Source organism: Halictus rubicundus, unplaced genomic scaffold, assembly GCF_050948215.1.
Source record: "Halictus rubicundus isolate RS-2024b unplaced genomic scaffold, iyHalRubi1_principal scaffold0478, whole genome shotgun sequence".
Lineage (NCBI taxonomy): Eukaryota > Metazoa > Arthropoda > Insecta > Hymenoptera > Halictidae > Halictus > Halictus rubicundus.
The window spans coordinates 33,199-50,787 of record NW_027489019.1 but is presented as its reverse complement, the minus strand read 5'-3'; positions in this window follow the sequence as shown (position 1 = coordinate 50,787).

Genomic DNA, 17,589 nt, shown 5'->3' with positions numbered 1-17,589 from the left:
AGAGTATTAGACCGTGTGATCGGCATTTTGAAAAAATGATTCTATTTTTAATCGCGTGTGTGTCAAAAAACCTCCTTAAAATTCCTCGTTTATCGTGTCCGGGGGTTTTTTCCTCCTCGAAATTTGAACGAAATCCTACCGCTCTGTCACCAAAAATGTTGGCCTGTTACGTGCTAGTGCTTTGTAACAATGCCTACGTAAGGGCGGATCTGTTCGTAATTTCGCCTGAGGAGGAACCAAAAAACGGAGCAACGAAGGTTGAGGTGGATACTTAAGGTTTTTTGACGACAGCTGGTATTAACAAGATTTATTAACGTAAAAATAACATATGCTGACTCTTAAAGTTAACTTATAACTAAAATATTTACATGAATTGTTTGATTTTCGACGGGGGAACGGGGAACAGTTTTCGTGCGTAGAATTTTATACGGGGATCTGCTTTTACTGCTTTACTAAAATCTGGAACGCTCGTCTTAGGGAGAAAAATGGGGGTGAGCTTCCAGGTGGGAAGGGGGAGTGGCTCGATGGGTGGCGATGCTGATTCTTCCTTCCTGTCGGTGATGGTTTCTTCTTGGACTGGTTCTCCTGGAGTCGTCTGGTATAACAGCTTCTTTAGCTGGTTTAATTGATATCGGCGTCCTCCGCGCCTGGTCTTCTTCTTCTTATTAATATGTGTAATTACAACGCCGGTCATTACTTTACTACTTGAATGCTTCTACTATGGGGGCAGCTTCTTCGTCTGCGTCCTCGTGCTAGTGACACGCACCGAGAGCAAGATCGAGAGGCTGGGGTCGAGATACCTAAGCGTATGCTTGTAGAGATCTTTTCCGATTTCTGCTTTCGCCGCTAGGCTATTTATAGGGGAGGCCGAACATTTTCAGCAGCGAGAAAGCTGGTCCTCGAGAGTGTATCTAAGAGGTGTCACTTTTCGTAGCGAGAAAGAATATTGGGGCCTTGTCCATCTATTTTCCCAAAAAGGAACTAAAAGGTACAGAGGGAGAGAAATGCAACGGAGGCTGTAAGAATGAGTAGGACGGAGCGCGATGAGGGCGAAAGAGAAGGCGAGATTGCGCGTGGAACGGTTGTAAGAGAGAAAGCGCTAGCCTTGTATTCGGCTGTGCGTGCGAGCGAGGCGGTATCTACTTAGAAAGAGATGGGAAATGCAATGGGTGCGAGTGAGAGCGCACTGGCCATTGGTGTGAGTGCGAGAGCACTAGAGCTGAGAAACAACTAGTGCGAGTGAGAGGTTTTGGGCTACGAGTGCGAGAGAGACAGCGCTACTTCGTAGTTTCTCTCTGATTTCTGAGATGTCGCTGGTGTTTTAGGTAGGGCGTGATTGTCGGTAATACGCTGAAGGTAAATTCACTGATATGATAATATGTAGGCGGTGGGTAACCGAGAGGCGAACGGTAACATCTGTAATGTAGATATATTACTGGCAGTTGGTAATGTACGAGTTTGAAGCGGTTGTTGAACGCCACGCGAGGTGTAGCTTTAAGATATACATATATAAAAGAACGCAATATAAAATAAGTTGTTAATTATAAGAATGAAAGAACGTGTATGTAATATATATATATATATGTATAAGAACGCATGTTATATGTGAGAAAACGCATGATGTATGTAAAAGAACGCAATATATATATATGTTTGATAAATAATAAGACGCAAAATGATTATTATAATTATAAGGAACGCATAATAATGTAATATATATATATGTTGTTAAATAATGTACTTTAGATAGTTGTAGATTAATGAAGGTAAGTGAAGATATAATCGTAATAATAAGAGAATGATCGTCGTATATAATATATGTATTTTATGAATGAACGTATGTGTATGTAATTTATGAATGGATATTTACATGTGTGCGTACGTGTAGCGCGGGACTCTAGGTTGCGCGTGACATACGAGTGAGAGCGCGTCGCAAGCTTCACGGGCGCGAGAGAGACGTACGTGAAAGCTTTATGAATGAAAATAGTAACGGGATCGTTCCTGTGTGAATGACGCGTGGCAGGAACGCTCTTGTGAGGGGGACGCAAACCGGTTGTAGCTGCGGGTGCGAGAGAGAAAGCGATAGCCGCGTGTGCGAGTGAGAACGCGGTCCTATGCTGATCATGGGTGCGAGTGAGACGGAGTTACTATGGCAGACTCTGCGCGTGCGAGAGAGAGGTACTATATGTTGGTGCGAGAGAGACAGAGCTATTGGGGTCAGCGGCATGCGAGTGGTGGGGGTTAGCCGCGTTCAGCGTCAGGCAGGAGCGTCGGAAGTGCGGTTTCTGTGCGGCTTGCGGCGACTCGTTGCGTTTCCTGCATGAAATGCACGGGAACGTGACATCCTCTTAGCGGTGGGACTTAGAAAAATTTCCAGAGTTTTGTCGACGGAGTAGTACATCCGTCCATTATTTGCTAATACCTCGGTAAATAATAGTAGTAGCGAGTTTGGTGTTATGATATATATTGTTAGAAACCGTCTATATTACAGTGATATCACGTCGAAAATCGGCTAGGACCGATACGGAAAAAGTTTCCTCTTAGCGGTGGGACTTAGAAAAATTTCCAGAGTTTTGTCGACGGAGTAGTACATCCGTCCATTATTTGCTAATACCTCGGTAAATAATAGTAGTAGCGAGTTTGGTGTTATGATATATATTGTTAGAAACCGTCTATATTACAGTGATATCACGTCGAAAATCGGCTAGGACCTATACGGAAAACGTTTCCTCTTAGCGGTGGGAGTTAGAAAAATTTCCAGAGTTTTGTCGACGGTGTAGTACATCCGTCCATTATTTGCTAATAACTCGGTAAATAATAGTAGTAGGGAGTTTGGTGTTATGATATATATTGTTAGAAACCTTCTATATTACAGTGATATCACGTCGAAAATCGGCTAGGACCGATACGGAAAAAGTTTCCTCTTAGCGGTGGGAGTTAGAAAAATTTCCAGAGTTTTGTCGACGGTGTAGTACATCCGTCCATTATTTGCTAATACCTCGGTAAATAATAGTAGTAGCGAGTTTGGTGTTATGATATATATTGTTAGAAACCGTCTATATTACAGTGATATCACGTCGAAAATCGGCTAGGACCGATACGGAAAAAGTTTCCTCTTAGCGGTGGGACTTAGAAAAATTTCCAGAGTTTTGTCGACGGAGTAGTACATCCGTCCATTATTTGCTAATACCTCGGTAAATAATAGTAGTAGCGAGTTTGGTGTTATGATATATATTGTTAGAAACCGTCTATATTACAGTGATATCACGTCGAAAATCGTCTAGGACCGATACGGAAAAAGTGTCCTCTTAGCGGTGGGAGTTAGAAAAATTTCCAGAGTTTTGTCGACGGTGTAGTACATCCGTCCATTATTTGCTAATAACTCGGTAAATAATAGTAGTAGGGAGTTTGGTGTTATGATATATATTGTTAGAAACCGTCTATAGTACAGTGATATCACGTCGAAAATCGGCTAGGACCGATACGGAAAAAGTTTCCTCTTAGCGGTGGGAGTTAGAAAAATTTCCAGAGTTTTGTCGACGGTGTAGTACATCCGTCCATTATTTGCTAATACCTCGGTAAATAATAGTAGTAGCGAGTTTGGTGTTATGATATATATTGTTAGAAACCGTCTATATTACAGTGATATCACGTCGAAAATCGGCTAGGACCGATACGGAAAAAGTTTCCTCTTTGCGGTGGGACTTAGAAAAATTTCCAGAGTTTTGTCGACGGAGTAGTACATCCGTCCATTATTTGCTAATACCTCGGTAAATAATAGTAGTAGCGAGTTTGGTGTTATGATATATATTGTTAGAAACCGTCTATATTACAGTGATATCACGTCGAAAATCGTCTAGGACCGATACGGAAAAAGTTTCCTCTTAGCGGTGGGAGTTAGAAAAATTTCCAGAGTTTTGTCGACGGTGTAGTACATCCGTCCATTATTTGCTAATAACTCGGTAAATAATAGTAGTAGCGAGTTTGGTGTTATGATATATATTGTTAGAAACCGTCTATATTACAGTGATATCACGTCGAAAATCGTCTAGGACCGATACGGAAAAAGTTTCCTCTTAGCGGTGGGATTTAGAAAAATTCCCAGAGTTTCGTCGACGGAGTAGTACATCCGTCCATTATTTGCTAATAACTCGGTAAACAATAGTAGTAGCGAGTTTGGTGTTATGATATATATTGTTAGAAACCGTCTATATTACAGTGATATCACGTCGAAAATCGGCTAGGACCGATACGGAAAAAGTTTCCTCTTAGCGGTGGGAGTTAGAAAAATTTCCAGAGTTTTGTCGACGGTGTAGTACATCCGTCCATTATTTGCTAATAACTCGGTAAATAATAGTAGTAGGGAGTTTGGTGTTATGATATATATTGTTAGAAACCGTCTATATTACAGTGATATCACGTCGAAAATCGGCTAGGACCGATACGGAAAAAGTTTCCTCTTAGCGGTGGGACTTAGAAAAATTTCCAGAGTTTTGTCGACGGAGTAGTACATCTGTCCATTATTTGCTAATACCTCGGTAAATAATAGTAGTAGCGAGTTTGGTGTTATGATATATATTGTTAGAAACCGTCTATATTACAGTGATATCACGTCGACAATCGGCTAGGACCGATACGGAAAAAGTTTCCTCTTAGCGGTGGGAGTTAGAAAAATTTCCAGAGTTTTGTCGACGGTGTAGTACATCCGTCCATTATTTGCTAATAACTCGGTAAATAATAGTAGTAGGGAGTTTGGTGTTATGATATATATTGTTAGAAACCGTCTATATTACAGTGATATCACGTCGAAAATCGGCTAGGACCGATACGGAAAAAGTTTCCTCTTAGCGGTGGGACTTAGAAAAATTTCCAGAGTTTTGTCGACGGAGTAGTACATCCGTCCATTATTTGCTAATACCTCGGTAAATAATAGTAGTAGCGAGTTTGGTGTTATGATATATATTGTTAGAAACCGTCTATATTACAGTGATATCACGTCGAAAATCGGCTAGGACCGATACGGAAAAAGTTTCCTCTTAGCGGTGGGACTTAGAAAAATTTCCAGAGTTTTGTCGACGGAGTAGTACATCCGTCCATTATTTGCTAGTAACTCGGTAAATAATAGTAGTAGGGAGTTCGGTGTTATGATATATATTGTTAGAAACCGTCTATATTACAGTGATATCACGTCGAAAATCGGCTAGGACCGATACGGAAAAAGTTTCCTCTTAGCGGTGGGAGTTAGAAAAATTTCCAGAGTTTTGTCGACGGTGTAGTACATCCGTCCATTATTTGCTAATAACTCGGTAAATAATAGTAGTAGGGAGTTTGGTGTTATGATATATATTGTTAGAAACCGTCTATATTACAGTGATATCACGTCGAAAATCGGCTAGGACCGATACGGAAAAAGTTTCCTCTTAGCGGTGGGAGTTAGAAAAATTTCCAGAGTTTTGTCGACGGTGTAGTACATCCGTCCATTATTTGCTAATAACTCGGTAAATAATAGTAGTAGGGAGTTTGGTGTTACGATATATATTGTTAGAAACCGTCTATATTACAGTGATATCACGTCGAAAATCGGCTAGGACCGATACGGAAAAAGTTTCCTCTTAGCGGTGGGAGTTAGAAAAATTTCCAGAGTTTTGTCGACGGAGTAGTACATCCGTCCATTATTTGCTAATACCTCGGTAAATAATAGTAGTAGCGAGTTTGGTGTTATGATATATATTGTTAGAAACCGTCTATATTACAGTGATATCACGTCGAAAATCGGCTAGGACCGATACGGAAAAAGTTTCCTCTTAGCGGTGGGACTTAGAAAAATTTCCAGAGTTTTGTCGACGGAGTAGTACATCCGTCCATTATTTGCTAGTAACTCGGTAAATAATAGTAGTAGGGAGTTCGGTGTTATGATATATATTGTTAGAAACCGTCTATATTACAGTGATATCACGTCGAAAATCGGCTAGGACCGATACGGAAAAAGTTTCCTCTTAGCGGTGGGAGTTAGAAAAATTTCCAGAGTTTTGTCGACGGTGTAGTACATCCGTCCATTATTTGCTAATAACTCGGTAAATAATAGTAGTAGGGAGTTTGGTGTTATGATATATATTGTTAGAAACCGTCTATATTACAGTGATATCACGTCGAAAATCGGCTAGGACCGATACGGAAAAAGTTTCCTCTTAGCGGTGGGAGTTAGAAAAATTTCCAGAGTTTTGTCGACGGTGTAGTACATCCGTCCATTATTTGCTAATAACTCGGTAAATAATAGTAGTAGCGAGTTTGGTGTTATGATATATATTGTTAGAAACCGTCTATATTACAGTGATATCACGTCGAAAATCGGCTAGGACCGATACGGAAAAAGTTTCCTCTTAGCGGTGGGAGTTAGAAATATTTCCAGAGTTTTGTCGACGGTGTAGTACATCCGTCCATTATTTGCTAATAACTCGGTAAATAATAGTAGTAGGGAGTTTGGTGTTATGATATATATTGTTAGAAACCGTCTATATTACAGTGATATCACGTCGAAAATCGGCTAGGACCGATACGGAAAAAGTTTCCTCTTAGCGGTGGGACTTAGAAAAATTTCCAGAGTTTTGTCGACGGAGTAGTACATCCGTCCATTATTTGCTAATACCTCGGTAAATAATAGTAGTAGCGAGTTTGGTGTTATGATATATATTGTTAGAAACCGTCTATATTACAGTGATATCACGTCGAAAATCGGCTAGGACCGATACGGAAAAAGTTTCCTCTTAGCGGTGGGAGTTAGAAAAATTTCCAGAGTTTTGTCGACGGTGTAGTACATCCGTCCATTATTTGCTAATAACTCGGTAAATAATAGTAGTAGCGAGTTTGGTGTTATGATATATATTGTTAGAAACCGTCTATATTACAGTGATATCACGTCGAAAATCGGCTAGGACCGATACGGAAAAAGTTTCCTCTTAGCGGTGGGAGTTAGAAAAATTTCCAGAGTTTTGTCGACGGTGTAGTACATCCGTCCATTATTTGCTAATAACTCGGTAAATAATAGTAGTAGCGAGTTTGGTGTTATGATATATATTGTTAGAAACCGTCTATATTACAGTGATATCACGTCGAAAATCGTCTAGGACCGATACGGAAAAAGTTTCCTCTTAGCGGTGGGACTTAGAAAAATTTCCAGAGTTTTGTCGACGGAGTAGTACATCCGTCCATTATTTGCTAATACCTCGGTAAATAATAGTAGTAGCGAGTTTGGTGTTATGATATATATTGTTAGAAACCGTCTATATTACAGTGATATCACGTCGAAAATCGGCTAGGACCGATACGGAAAAAGTTTCCTCTTAGCGGTGGGAGTTAGAAAAATTTCCAGAGTTTTGTCGACGGTGTAGTACATCCGTCCATTATTTGCTAATAACTCGGTAAATAATAGTAGTAGGGAGTTTGGTGTTATGATATATATTGTTAGAAACCGTCTATATTACAGTGATATCACGTCGAAAATCGGCTAGGACCGATACGGAAAAAGTTTCCTCTTAGCGGTGGGACTTAGAAAAATTTCCAGAGTTTTGTCGACGGAGTAGTACATCTGTCCATTATTTGCTAATACCTCGGTAAATAATAGTAGTAGCGAGTTTGGTGTTATGATATATATTGTTAGAAACCGTCTATATTACAGTGATATCACGTCGAAAATCGGCTAGGACCGATACGGAAAAAGTTTCCTCTTAGCGGTGGGAGTTAGAAATATTTCCAGAGTTTTGTCGACGGTGTAGTACATCCGTCCATTATTTGCTAATAACTCGGTAAATAATAGTAGTAGGGAGTTTGGTGTTATGATATATATTGTTAGAAACCGTCTATATTACAGTGATATCACGTCGAAAATCGGCTAGGACCGATACGGAAAAAGTTTCCTCTTAGCGGTGGGACTTAGAAAAATTTCCAGAGTTTTGTCGACGGAGTAGTACATCCGTCCATTATTTGCTAGTAACTCGGTAAATAATAGTAGTAGGGAGTTCGGTGTTATGATATATATTGTTAGAAACCGTCTATATTACAGTGATATCACGTCGAAAATCGGCTAGGACCGATACGGAAAAAGTTTCCTCTTAGCGGTGGGAGTTAGAAAAATTTCCAGAGTTTTGTCGACGGTGTAGTACATCCGTCCATTATTTGCTAATAACTCGGTAAATAATAGTAGTAGGGAGTTTGGTGTTATGATATATATTGTTAGAAACCGTCTATATTACAGTGATATCACGTCGAAAATCGGCTAGGACCGATACGGAAAAAGTTTTCTCTTAGCGGTGGGAGTTAGAAAAATTTCCAGAGTTTTGTCGACGGTGTAGTACATCCGTCCATTATTTGCTAATAACTCGGTAAATAATAGTAGTAGCGAGTTTGGTGTTATGATATATATTGTTAGAAACCGTCTATATTACAGTGATATCACGTCGAAAATCGGCTAGGACCGATACGGAAAAAGTTTCCTCTTAGCGGTGGGAGTTAGAAAAATTTCCAGATTTTTGTCGACGGTGTAGTACATCCGTCCATTATTTGCTAATAACTCGGTAAATAATAGTAGTAGCGAGTTTGGTGTTATGATATATATTGTTAGAAACCGTCTATATTACAGTGATATCACGTCGAAAATCGTCTAGGACCGATACGGAAAAAGTTTCCTCTTAGCGGTGGGACTTAGAAAAATTTCCAGAGTTTTGTCGACGGAGTAGTACATCCGTCCATTATCTGCTAATACCTCGGTAAATAATAGTAGTAGCGAGTTTGGTGTTATGATATATATTGTTAGAAACCGTCTATATTACAGTGATATCACGTCGAAAATCGGCTAGGACCGATACGGAAAAAGTTTCCTCTTAGCGGTGGGACTTAGAAAAATTTCCAGAGTTTTGTCGACGGAGTAGTACATCCGTCCATTATTTGCTAATAACTCGGTAAATAATAGTAGTAGGGAGTTCGGTGTTATGATATATATTGTTAGAAACCGTCTATATTACAGTGATATCACGTCGAAAATCGTCTAGGACCGATACGGAAAAAGTTTCCTCTTAGCGGTGGGACTTAGAAAAATTTCCAGAGTTTTGTCGACGGAGTAGTACATCCGTCCATTATCTGCTAATACCTCGGTAAATAATAGTAGTAGCGAGTTTGGTGTTATGATATATATTGTTAGAAACCGTCTATATTACAGTGATATCACGTCGAAAATCGGCTAGGACCGATACGGAAAAAGTTTCCTCTTAGCGGTGGGACTTAGAAAAATTTCCAGAGTTTTGTCGACGGAGTAGTACATCCGTCCATTATTTGCTAATAACTCGGTAAATAATAGTAGTAGGGAGTTCGGTGTTATGATATATATTGTTAGAAACCGTCTATATTACAGTGATATCACGTCGAAAATCGGCTAGGACCGATACGGAAAAAGTTTCCTCTTAGCGGTGTGACTTAGAAAAATTTCCAGAGTTTTGTCGACGGAGTAGTACATCTGTCCATTATTTGCTAATACCTCGGTAAATAATAGTAGTAGCGAGTTTGGTGTTATGATATATATTGTTAGAAACCGTCTATATTACAGTGATATCACGTCGAAAATCGGCTAGGACCGATACGGAAAAAGTTTCCTCTTAGCGGTGGGAGTTAGAAAAATTTCCAGAGTTTTGTCGACGGTGTAGTACATCCGTCCATTATTTGCTAATAACTCGGTAAATAATAGTAGTAGGGAGTTTGGTGTTATGATATATATTGTTAGAAACCGTCTATATTACAGTGATATCACGTCGAAAATCGGCTAGGACCGATACGGAAAAAGTTTCCTCTTAGCGGTGGGACTTAGAAAAATTTCCAGAGTTTTGTCGACGGAGTAGTACATCCGTCCATTATTTGCTAATACCTCGGTAAATAATAGTAGTAGCGAGTTTGGTGTTATGATATATATTGTTAGAAACCGTCTATATTACAGTGATATCACGTCGAAAATCGGCTAGGACCGATACGGAAAAAGTTTCCTCTTAGCGGTGGGAGTTAGAAAAATTTCCAGAGTTTTGTCGACGGAGTAGTACATCCGTCCATTATTTGCTAGTAACTCGGTAAATAATAGTAGTAGGGAGTTCGGTGTTATGATATATATTGTTAGAAACCGTCTATATTACAGTGATATCACGTCGAAAATCGGCTAGGACCGATACGGAAAAAGTTTCCTCTTAGCGGTGGGAGTTAGAAAAATTTCCAGAGTTTTGTCGACGGTGTAGTACATCCGTCCATTATTTGCTAATAACTCGGTAAATAATAGTAGTAGGGAGTTTGGTGTTATGATATATATTGTTAGAAACCGTCTATATTACAGTGATATCACGTCGAAAATCGGCTAGGACCGATACGGAAAAAGTTTCCTCTTAGCGGTGGGAGTTAGAAAAATTTCCAGAGTTTTGTCGACGGTGTAGTACATCCGTCCATTATTTGCTAATAACTCGGTAAATAATAGTAGTAGCGAGTTTGGTGTTATGATATATATTGTTAGAAACCGTCTATATTACAGTGATATCACGTCGAAAATCGGCTAGGACCGATACGGAAAAAGTTTCCTCTTAGCGGTGGGAGTTAGAAAAATTTCCAGAGTTTTGTCGACGGTGTAGTACATCCGTCCATTATTTGCTAATAACTCGGTAAATAATAGTAGTAGCGAGTTTGGTGTTATGATATATATTGTTAGAAACCGTCTATATTACAGTGATATCACGTCGAAAATCGTCTAGGACCGATACGGAAAAAGTTTCCTCTTAGCGGTGGGACTTAGAAAAATTTCCAGAGTTTTGTCGACGGAGTAGTACATCCGTCCATTATCTGCTAATACCTCGGTAAATAATAGTAGTAGCGAGTTTGGTGTTATGATATATATTGTTAGAAACCGTCTATATTACAGTGATATCACGTCGAAAATCGGCTAGGACCGATACGGAAAAAGTTTCCTCTTAGCGGTGGGACTTAGAAAAATTTCCAGAGTTTTGTCGACGGAGTAGTACATCCGTCCATTATTTGCTAATAACTCGGTAAATAATAGTAGTAGGGAGTTCGGTGTTATGATATATATTGTTAGAAACCGTCTATATTACAGTGATATCACGTCGAAAATCGTCTAGGACCGATACGGAAAAAGTTTCCTCTTAGCGGTGGGACTTAGAAAAATTTCCAGAGTTTTGTCGACGGAGTAGTACATCCGTCCATTATTTGCTAATAACTCGGTAAATAATAGTAGTAGGGAGTTCGGTGTTATGATATATATTGTTAGAAACCGTCTATATTACAGTGATATCACGTCGAAAATCGGCTAGGACCGATACGGAAAAAGTTTCCTCTTAGCGGTGTGACTTAGAAAAATTTCCAGAGTTTTGTCGACGGAGTAGTACATCTGTCCATTATTTGCTAATACCTCGGTAAATAATAGTAGTAGCGAGTTTGGTGTTATGATATATATTGTTAGAAACCGTCTATATTACAGTGATATCACGTCGAAAATCGGCTAGGACCGATACGGAAAAAGTTTCCTCTTAGCGGTGGGAGTTAGAAAAATTTCCAGAGTTTTGTCGACGGTGTAGTACATCCGTCCATTATTTGCTAATAACTCGGTAAATAATAGTAGTAGGGAGTTTGGTGTTATGATATATATTGTTAGAAACCGTCTATATTACAGTGATATCACGTCGAAAATCGGCTAGGACCGATACGGAAAAAGTTTCCTCTTAGCGGTGGGACTTAGAAAAATTTCCAGAGTTTTGTCGACGGAGTAGTACATCCGTCCATTATTTGCTAATACCTCGGTAAATAATAGTAGTAGCGAGTTTGGTGTTATGATATATATTGTTAGAAACCGTCTATATTACAGTGATATCACGTCGAAAATCGGCTAGGACCGATACGGAAAAAGTTTCCTCTTAGCGGTGGGACTTAGAAAAATTTCCAGAGTTTTGTCGACGGAGTAGTACATCCGTCCATTATTTGCTAGTAACTCGGTAAATAATAGTAGTAGGGAGTTCGGTGTTATGATATATATTGTTAGAAACCGTCTATATTACAGTGATATCACGTCGAAAATCGGCTAGGACCGATACGGAAAAAGTTTCCTCTTAGCGGTGGGAGTTAGAAAAATTTCCAGAGTTTTGTCGACGGTGTAGTACATCCGTCCATTATTTGCTAATAACTCGGTAAATAATAGTAGTAGGGAGTTTGGTGTTATGATATATATTGTTAGAAACCGTCTATATTACAGTGATATCACGTCGAAAATCGGCTAGGACCGATACGGAAAAAGTTTCCTCTTAGCGGTGGGAGTTAGAAAAATTTCCAGAGTTTTGTCGACGGTGTAGTACATCCGTCCATTATTTGCTAATAACTCGGTAAATAATAGTAGTAGCGAGTTTGGTGTTATGATATATATTGTTAGAAACCGTCTATATTACAGTGATATCACGTCGAAAATCGGCTAGGACCGATACGGAAAAAGTTTCCTCTTAGCGGTGGGACTTAGAAAAATTTCCAGAGTTTTGTCGACGGAGTAGTACATCCGTCCATTATTTGCTAATAACTCGGTAAATAATAGTAGTAGGGAGTTCGGTGTTATGATATATATTGTTAGAAACCGTCTATATTACAGTGATATCACGTCGAAAATCGGCTAGGACCGATACGGAAAAAGTTTCCTCTTAGCGGTGTGACTTAGAAAAATTTCCAGAGTTTTGTCGACGGAGTAGTACATCTGTCCATTATTTGCTAATAACTCGGTAAATAATAGTAGTAGCGAGTTTGGTGTTATGATATATATTGTTAGAAACCGTCTATATTACAGTGATATCACGTCGAAAATCGGCTAGGACCGATACGGAAAAAGTTTCCTCTTAGCGGTGGGACTTAGAAAAATTCCCAGAGTTTTGTCGACGGAGTAGTACATCCGTCCATTATTTGCTAATAACTCGGTAAATAATAGTAGTAGCGAGTTTGGTGTTATGATATATATTGTTAGAAACCGTCTATATTACAGTGATATCACGTCGAAAATCGGCTAGGACCGATACGGAAAAAGTTTCCTCTTAGCGGTGGGAGTTAGAAAAATTTCCAGAGTTTTGTCGACGGTGTAGTACATCCGTCCATTATTTGCTAATAACTCGGTAAATAATAGTAGTAGGGAGTTTGGTGTTATGATATATATTGTTAGAAACCGTCTATATTACAGTGATATCACGTCGAAAATCGGCTAGGACCGATACGGAAAAAGTTTCCTCTTAGCGGTGGGAGTTAGAAAAATTTCCAGAGTTTTGTCGACGGTGTAGTACATCCGTCCATTATTTGCTAATAACTCGGTAAATAATAGTAGTAGCGAGTTTGGTGTTATGATATATATTGTTAGAAACCGTCTATATTACAGTGATATCACGTCGAAAATCGGCTAGGACCGATACGGAAAAAGTTTCCTCTTAGCGGTGGGACTTAGAAAAATTTCCATAGTTTTGTCGACGGAGTAGTACATCCGTCCATTATTTGCTAATAACTCGGTAAATAATAGTAGTAGCGAGTTTGGTGTTATGATATATGTTGTTAGAAACCGTCTATATTACAGTGATATCACGTCGAAAATCGGCTAGGACCGATACGGAAAAAGTTTCCTCTTAGCGGTGGGAGTTAGAAAAATTTCCAGAGTTTTGTCGACGGTGTAGTACATCCGTCCATTATTTGCTAATACCTCGGTAAATAATAGTAGTAGCGAGTTTGGTGTTATGATATATATTGTTAGAAACCGTCTATATTACAGTGATATCACGTCGAAAATCGGCTAGGACCGATACGGAAAAAGTTTCCTCTTAGCGGTGGGACTTAGAAAAATTCCCAGAGTTTTGTCGACGGAGTAGTACATCCGTCCATTATTTGCTAATAACTCGGTAAATAATAGTAGTAGCGAGTTTGGTGTTATGATATATATTGTTAGAAACCGTCTATATTACAGTGATATCACGTCGAAAATCGGCTAGGACCGATACGGAAAAAGTTTCCTCTTAGCGGTGGGAGTTAGAAAAATTTCCAGAGTTTTGTCGACGGTGTAGTACATCCGTCCATTATTTGCTAATAACTCGGTAAATAATAGTAGTAGGGAGTTTGGTGTTATGATATATATTGTTAGAAACCGTCTATATTACAGTGATATCACGTCGAAAATCGGCTAGGACCGATACGGAAAAAGTTTCCTCTTAGCGGTGGGAGTTAGAAAAATTTCCAGAGTTTTGTCGACGGTGTAGTACATCCGTCTCCATTATTTGCTAATAACTCGGTAAATCATAGTAGTAGGGAGTTTGGTGTTATGATATATATTGTTAGAAACCGTCTATATTACAGTGATATCACGTCGAAAATCGGCTAGGACCGATACGGAAAAAGTTTCCTCTTAGCGGTGGGACTTAGAAAAATTTCCAGAGTTTTGTCGACGGAGTAGTACATCCGTCCATTATTTGCTAATACCTCGGTAAATAATAGTAGTAGCGAGTTTGGTGTTATGATATATATTGTTAGAAACCGTCTCTATATTACAGTGATATCACGTTGAAAATCGTCTAGGACCGATACGGAAAAAGTTTCCTCTTAGCGGTGGGAGTTAGAAAAATTTCCAGAGTTTTGTCGACGGAGTAGTACATCCGACCATTATTTGCTAATAACTCGGTAAATAATAGTAGTAGCGAGTTTGGTGTTATGATACATATTGTTAGAAACCCCCTATATTACAGTGATATCACGTCGAAAATCGTCTAGGACCGATACGGAAAAGTTTCCTCTTAGCGGTGGGACTTAGAAAAATTTCCAGAGTTTTGTCGACAGAGTAGTACATCCGTCCATTAGTTGCTAATACCTCGGTAAATAATAGTAGTAGCGAGTTTGGTGTTATGATATATATTGTTAGAAACCGTCTATATTACAGTGATATCACGTCGAAAATCGGCTAGGACCGATACGGAAAAAGTTTCCTCTTAGCGGTGGGACTTAGAAAAATTTCCAGAGTTTTGTCGACGGTGTAGTACATCCGTCCATTATTTGCTAATAACTCGGTAAATCATAGTAGTAGGGAGTTTGGTGTTATGATATATATTGTTAGAAACCGTCTATATTACAGTGATATCACGTCGAAAATCGGCTAGGACCGATACGGAAAAAGTTTCCTCTTAGCGGTGGGACTTAGAAAAATTTCCAGAGTTTTGTCGACGGAGTAGTACATCCGTCCATTATTTGCTAATACCTCGGTAAATAATAGTAGTAGCGAGTTTGGTGTTATGATATATATTGTTAGAAACCGTCTATATTACAGTGATATCACGTCGAAAATCGGCTAGGACCGATACGGAAAAAGTTTCCTGTTACGTGCTAGGGCCTTTCCGCGAGGGATTGGCCTTGTAACAAAAGGGTATAATAGATGCGGAACGGACGAGCGGTAACCCGTTCCAAAAAGTGCGGGGTATCGTTTATCGCTGTGGAGACCAAAAAACGTGGCGGGATGGTTACAAGACGTGGGGATTCGAGAGTGATTTCTAAGGTGATTGTTCAACAATAACATAAAATATATTCTATAATAAAGAAAAGATGTTTACAGAACAAGGTACAAATAACAATAATAATAATAATAATATATATATAGACAGAGACAGAGGAAAAGTAGTAATAAGCATAGAGAGAGAGAAAGTGATAATTATAGGCGTGAAATAAGCCTTTCTATAAATGTACAGTCGTCGGTCTTTTGTGGGGCTCGGGGGAACAATAGGTTACTGTAATAAACTACTCGAGGGTCAGCGTCGTCGGCTGCCAGAAAATTAGGGAGCGTTCTCAGAGGGAGAACTACGGGGGAGAGTTTCCAGGTGGGCAGGGGGAGTGGCTCCTTTGTTGTGGCGGGAGTGAGCTCGCTGGTCCAGTCACCGTCCTTCCTTCCTTCGGTGGAAAGCTGTTTCTTCAGCTGGTTGATCTGGTGCCTTCGTCCTCCTCGCCGAGTTTTCCTCCTTTCTGCCGTCGCTGGTCGTCCTCCTTGGATGTCGGAAGGGTTGAAACTCATTGAGTTTCAACCACCGGTGAACCTTGCTCTCAGGTAAGAGAGGGGTTGTATTGCGTCAGCCGTGCGAGCCTAAGCCGCACCGAGCGTCTGCGTTGCTGACGACAATTGTAGCTCGCAATGTGCTAGAGACACGCACCAGAGTTCGCTATAGATTGCCGGGGAGTTACTTATGAAAGCAGAGCTTGTAGAAGTTTTTTCCGAAGTCTGAAGATGTCTCCAGACTTTTTATGCGGGGTACCGTACATTTTTAGTAGCGGGAAAACGGGGTTGAAGTCCGAAGTCATCTAGTGAGTGGTGGATGAACTTCGGTATTTTTTTGGAGGTGGGGTAAATACATAAGGGTCTGTGCATTTTCTCTTTCGAGAAACTCGAGCTGGTAAAAAAGCCATCTGTGTGCGGGGGTGAAAAGTTCCCTGAAAACGGACTTTGGACTGTCCGATGTCTGCTACGAGTGCGAGAGAGAAAGCATGCCTTTAATGGCTATACGTTGAAAAGGGATAGCACTACGCCCTATGGTTGTAGCGAGTGCGAGAGAGAAAGTAACGGTTGTCCGTGTAGAATAGTAAAGGATGGCACGTCGCCCTATGCAGGTAACGAGTGCGAGAGAGAACGCATGCTCTTAGCGGCTATGCGTTGGAAAAGGATAGCACTACGCTCTATGGTTGTAGCGAGTGCGAGAGAGAACGGCGATGGTTGCCTGTGCGTTAGAGAAGGACAGAGCTACCTGCCTATACTCGTAACGGGTGCGAGTGAGAGCGGTGCGTCTCGCCGTGCGCTAGACAAGGACGGAGCTACCTGCCTATGCTCGTAACGGGTGCGAGTGAGAGGGGTGCGTCTCGCCGTGCGCTAGACAAGGATAGCGCTACCTGCCTATGCTCGTAACGGGTGCGAGAGAGAACGCACTACCGTAGAGCGGAGTACCGTTAGATTGACGGCGCGGTGGTGGGGATGCCGCGTTACGCGTGAGCCAGGAGCGTCAGAACACCGATTTCTAGCGTAGATACGCAGAAATCGGTCACGTTACATGCGAACATGCATGAGAACGTGACACCTCCCTCCCCGGGAAACAAAAAATGAAATTCGTAGGATTTCATTTTTTGTGCAAGGTATCCTACCGTGCGGGAATTTTGGAGATCCTGCATCTATCCATGTGTAGGATCCTTGGTTTTCCTTTAATTAGCAATTTTACGTTGTTTGTTGGAAGAATTTCTAATACTTTATATGGACCGGAATATTGGTTGCTGAGTTTTGTTCTATGCAACGCTAATGTGAAGACACTGTCTCCTACTTTCAATTGTTGTGGATGAATCTTCCTATCGTAATAATATTTTGACCTTTCTTTGGCCGCTATTAAATTTGCTCGAGCTCTTTGCTGGAGGCTGTGTAGATTTTTTATGTGCTGAACTAGATGAGATTCGTATGTTTGTTCCGGTTCCTCTTCCAAAATATTGCTCGTTAAAGGTGGTCTTGCCATTTCTCCGAAGACCAAATGATGC